The sequence below is a fragment of the Camelus ferus genome, chromosome 36, assembly GCF_009834535.1.
Source record: "Camelus ferus isolate YT-003-E chromosome 36, BCGSAC_Cfer_1.0, whole genome shotgun sequence".
NCBI lineage: Eukaryota > Metazoa > Chordata > Mammalia > Artiodactyla > Camelidae > Camelus > Camelus ferus.
Genome location: NC_045731.1, coordinates 24,451,984 through 24,457,983, shown reverse-complemented (window position 1 = coordinate 24,457,983; position 6,000 = coordinate 24,451,984).

The window sequence follows — 6,000 nt, the reverse complement described above, 5'->3', positions numbered from 1 at the left end:
TAGATGAACGAACGTCTCTCCACATACTCAGTTTTGAGAGAAAACTTTGTGTGAAAGCCGTCCTTCACCTAGCTTGTTGGGAACACAAAGTTTCTTTCAGTTGCAAACTCCACTCCATACATATATATGGGGAGGTTCTAGCTCCAACTAGGTTTTACAGTGAAAACTGCAGGAAATTCCAACCGGCACAAGAAACAGACTCAGAAACCAGAGTAAAATTTCCTTCTTCAAACCGTTCCCTTTTTGCTAGAGGAAAGAACGTCTCTCCACATGCTCAGTTCTGAGAGATAAGTGTGTGTGAATGCCGCACTTCACCCAGCTTGTTGGGAACACAAAGTTTTTTTCAGTTGCAAACTCCACTCCATAAATATACATGTGGAGATACTAGCTACAAAACGGTTTTACAGTGAAAACTGCAGGAACTTCCAAGCGGCACTAGGAAACAGACTGAGAATCCAGAGTAAAAGTTTCTCCTGCCACCCGTTCCCTTTGTGCTAGATGAACGAACGTCTCTCCACATGCTCAGTTCTGAGAGGAAAATCTGTGTGAAAGCCGTCCTTCACCTAGCTTGTTGGGAACACAAAGTTCCCATAAGTTGCAAACTGCACTCCATACGTATATATGGGGAGGTACTAGCTCCAACTCGGTTTACAGTGAAAGCTGCAGGAACTGCCAACCGGCACTAGGAAACAGACTGAGAATCCAGAGTAAAGCTTTCCTCTGCAGCCCGTTCCATTTGTGCTAGATGAACGAATATCTCTCCACATACTCAGTTCTGAGAGAATAGCGTGTGTCAAAGCCTTCCTTCACCTAGCTTGTTGGGAACACAAAGTTCCTTTTAAGTTGCAAACTCCACTCCATAGTTATATATGGGGAAGTACAAGGTCCAACTCGGTTTTACAGTGAAAACTGCAGGAACTTCCAACCGGCACTAGGAAGCAGACTGAGAATCCGGATTAAAAGTTTCTCCTGCAACATGTTCCCTTTGTGCTAGATGAATGAACGTCTCTCCACATGATCAGTTCTAAGAGATAAGTGTGTGTGAAAGCCGTCCTTCAACTAGCTTGTTGGGAACACAAAATTTCTTTTCAGTTGCAAACTACACTCCACACATATATATGGGTGGGTAAAAGCTCCAACTCGGTTTTACAGTGAAAACTGCAGGAACTTCAAACTGGCACTAGGAAACAGTCTGAGAAACCAGGGTAAAATTTACCCCTGCAACCAGTTCCCTTTGTGCTAGATGAACGAACATATCTCCACATGCTCAATTCTGAGAGATAAAAGTGTGTGAATGCCGTCCTTCATCCACCTTGTTGGGAACACAAAGTTTCTTTTCAGTTACAAACTACACTCCAAATGTATATATGGGGAGGTAAAATCTCCAAAAATATTTTACAGTGAAAAGTGCAGGAAAACCAAACCGGCACTAGGAAACAGACTGAGAAACTGAGAAATATATTCTCCTGCAACCCTTTCCATTTGTACTAGATGAACGAACGTCTCTCCACATGCTCACTTCTGAGAGATATGTGTGTGCGAAAGACGTACTTCACCTAGCTTGTTGGGAACACAAAATTTCTTTTCATTTGCAAACTACACTCCATACATATATATGGGGAGGTACTAACTCCATCTCGGTTTTACAGAGAAATCTGCAGGAACTTCAAACCGGCACTAGGAAACAGACTGAGAAACCAGAATAAAATTTCTACTGCAACCCATTCCTTTAGTGCTAGATGAACGAACGTCTCTCCACATGCTCACTTCTGAGAGATATGTGTGTGCGAAAGACGTACTTCACCTAGCTTGTTGGGAACACAAAGTTTCTTTTCAGTTGCAAACTACACACCAAACATATATATGGGGAGGTAATAGCTCCAACTCGGTTTTACAGTGAAAAACTGCAGGAACTTCAAACCGACACTAGGAAACAGACTGAGAATCCAGAGTCAAATTTTATCTTGCAAACCGTTCCATTTTTGCTAGATGAACGAACCTCTCTCACGATGCAAATATCTGAGAATTTAGTGTGTGTGAAAGCCTTAATTCACCTTGCTTGTTTGGAAAACGAACTTCCTTTTAAGTTGCAAAATACATTCCATACATATAATGAGGAGGTACTAGCTCCAACTCGGTTTTACAGTGAAAACGGCAGGAACTTCAAACCGGCACTAGGAAACTGACTGAGAAACCAGAATAAAATTTACACCTGCAACCCGTTCCCTTTGTGCTAGATGAACGAACGTCTCTCCACATGCTCAGTTCTGAGAGATAAGTGTGTGTGAAAGCCGTCCTTCACTATCTTCTTGGGAATACAAAGTTTCTTTTAAGTTGCAAAATACACTCCATACATATATGGGCTGGTACTAGGTCCAACTCGGTTTTACAGTGAAAACTGCAGGAACTTCAAACCGACACTAGGAAACAGACTGAGAAACCACACTAAAGTTTCTCCTCCCAACCGTTCCCTTTGAGCTAGATGAACGAAAGTCTCTCCACATGTTCAGTTCTGAGAGATAAGTGTGTGTGAAAGCCGTCCTTCACTAGCTTGTTGGGAACACAAAGTTTCTTTTCAGATTCAAACAACAATCCATACATATATATAGTTACGTACTAGCTCCAACTCGGTTTTACAGTGAAAAATGCAGGAATTTCAAACCGGAACTAGGAAACAGACTGAGAAAACGGAAAAAAACTTTCTCCTGCAAACCGTTCCCTTTTTGCTAGATGAACGAAAGTCTCTCCACATACTCAGTTCTGAGAGATAATTTTATGTGAAAGCCGTCCTTCACCTAGCTTGTTGGGAACACAAAATTTTTTCAGTTGCAAACTCCACTCCATACATATATATGGGAAGTATTATCTCCAACAATCTTTTACACTGAAAACTGCAGGAACATCAAACCGGCAATCGAAAACACACTGAGAAACCAGAGTAATATTTTCTCCTGCATAACTTTGCTTTTGTGCTAGATGAACGAACGTCTCTCCACATGATCATTTCTGAGAAATAAGTGTGTGTGAAAGCCGCACTTCACTAAGCTTTTTGGGAACACTGTTTCCTTACAGTTGCAGACTAAAATCCATAGATATATATGGGGAGGTACTAGCACCAACTCGCATTTACAGTGAAAAATGCACGAACTTCAAAACGTCACTAGGAAATAGACTGAGAACCAGAGTAAAATTTCTCCTGCAAAACTTTCCCTTTGTGCTAGATGAACGAACGTCTCTCCACATGCTCAGTTCTGAGAGATAAGTTTGTGTGAAAGCCTTCCTTCACCTAGCGTGTTGGGAACACAAAGTTTCTATTTTGTAGCAGACTACACTCCATATATGTATATGGGGAGGTAGTAGCTCCAAATAGGTTTTTGAGTGAAAACTGCAGGAACTTCAAAACGGCACTAGGAAACAGACTGAGAAACCAGAGTCAAAATTTATCTTGCAAACCGTTCCATTTGGGCTAGATGAACGAACGTCTTTCAAGATGCAAAGATCTGAGAATTTAGTGTGTGTGAAAGCAAATTTCACCTAGCTTGTTAGGAACACAAACTTCCTTTTAAGATGCAAACTCCACTCCATACGTATATATGGGGAAGTACAAGCTCCAACTCGGTTTTACAGTGAAAACTGCAGGAACTTCCAACCAGCACTAGGAAACAGACTGATAAACCAGAGTAAAATTTCTCCTGCCACCCGTTCCCTTTTTGCTAGATGAACGAACGACTCTCCACATGCTCAGTTCTGAGAGTTAAGTGTGTGTGAAAGCCGTCCTTCACCTAGCTTGTTGGGAACACACAGTTTGTTTTCAGTTGCAAACTCCACTCCATACGTATATATGGGAAAGTTCTAGCTCCAGCTGTGTTTTACAGTGAAAACTGCAGGAACTTCCAACCGGCACTAGGAAACCGACAGAGAAAAGAGAATTAAAGTTTCTCCTGCAAACCGTTCCGTTTGTGATAGATGAACGAACGTGTCTCCACATGCTCATTTCTGAGAGATAAGTGTGTTTGAAAGCCGTCCTTCACCTAGCTTTTTGGGAACACATTTTCTTTTCAGTTGCAAACACCACTTAATACGTATATATGGGGATTTACTAGCTCCAACACTGTTTTACAGTGAAAACTGCAGGAACTTCCAACCGGCACTAGGAAACAGACTGAGAAACCAGAGTAAAAGTTTCTACTACAGCCCGTTCCATTTGTGCTAGATGAACGAATATCTCTCCACATGCTATGTTCTGAGAGTATAGCGTGTGTGAAAGCCGTCCTTCACCTAGCTTGTTGGGAACACAAAGTTCCTTTTAAGTTTCAAACTCCACTCCATACGTATATATGGGGAAGTACTAGCCCAAACTCGGTTTTACATTGAAAACTTCAGGAACTTCCAACCGGCACTAGGAAATAAACTGAGAAACCAGAGTAAATGTTTCTCCTGCAACCCGTTCCATTTTTGCTAGATGAACGAACGTCTCTCCACATGCTCAGTTCTGAGAGATAAGTGTGTGTGAAAGCCGTCCTTCACCTAGCTTGTTGGGAACACAAAGTTCCTTTTCAGGTTCAAACGCCACTCCATAATATATATGTGGATGTACTAGCTCCAACACGGTTTTACAGTGAAAACTGCTGGAACTTCCAACCGGTATTAGGAAGCAGACTGAGAAACCAGAGTAAAAGTTTCTCCTGCGACCCGTTCCATTTGTGCTACATGAACGTACGTCTTTCCTCATGCTCAGTTCTAAGAGAAAACTGTGTGTGACAGCCGTCCTTCACCTAGCTTGTTGGGAACACAAGCTTCTTTTTAGTTGCAAACTGCACTCCATACTTATATAAAGGGAGGTTATATCCAACTCGATTTTACCATGAAAACTGCAGGAAATTCCAACCGGCACAAGAAACAGACTCAGAAACCAGAGTAAAAGTTCCTTCTTCAACCCGTTCCCTTTGTGCTAGATGAACGAACGTCTCTCCACATGCTCAGTTCTGAGGGATAAGTGTGTGTGAAAGCCGTCCTTCACCAAGCTTGTTGGGAACACAAAGTTTCTTTTCAGTTGCAAACTCCACTCCATACGTATATATAGGGAGGTACTAGCCCCAACACGGTATTACAGGGAAATATGCAGGAATTTCCAACCGGCACGAGGAAACAGACTGATAAACCAGAGTAAAAGTTCTCCTGCCACCCGTTCCCTTTGTGCTAGATGAAAGAACGTCTCTCCACATGCTCATTCTGAGAGATATATGTGTGTGAATGCCGTCCTTCACCTAGCTTGTTGGGAACACAAAGTTTCTATAAGTTGCAAACTGCACTCCATACGTATATAAAGGGAGGTACTAGCTTAAACTCGGACTTACAGTGAAAGCTGCAGGAACTGCCAACCGGCACTAGGAAACAGACTGAGAAACCAGAGTAAAAGTTTATCCTGCCACCCGTTCCTTTAGTGCTAGGTGAACGAACGTCTCTCCACATGCTCAGTTCTGAGAAGATAAGTGGTGTGACAGGCTTCCTTCACCTAGTTTGTTGGGAACACAAAGTTTCTTTCCAGTTGCAAACTCCACTCCATACGTATATATGGGGAGGTACAAACTCCAACTCGGTTTACAGTGAAAACTGCAGGAACTTCCAACCGGCACTAGGAAACAGACAGAGAAACCAGAGTAAAATTTCTCCTGCAACTCTTTCCCCTTGTGCTAGATGAACGAAAGTCTCTCCACATGCTCAGTTCTGAGAGATAAGTGTGTGTGACAGCCGTACTTCACCTAGCTTGTTGGGATCACAAAGATTCTTTTCATTTGCAAACGCCACTCCATAGTTTATAAGGCGAGGTAATAGCTCTAACTCGATTTTACAGTGAAAACTGCAGGAACATCCAACTGGCACTAGGAAACAGACTGAGAATCCAGATTAAAATTTCTCCTGCAACCCGTTCCCTTTGTGCTAGGTGAACGAACGTCTCTCCACATGCTCAGTTCTGAGAGATAAGTGTGTGTGAAGCCG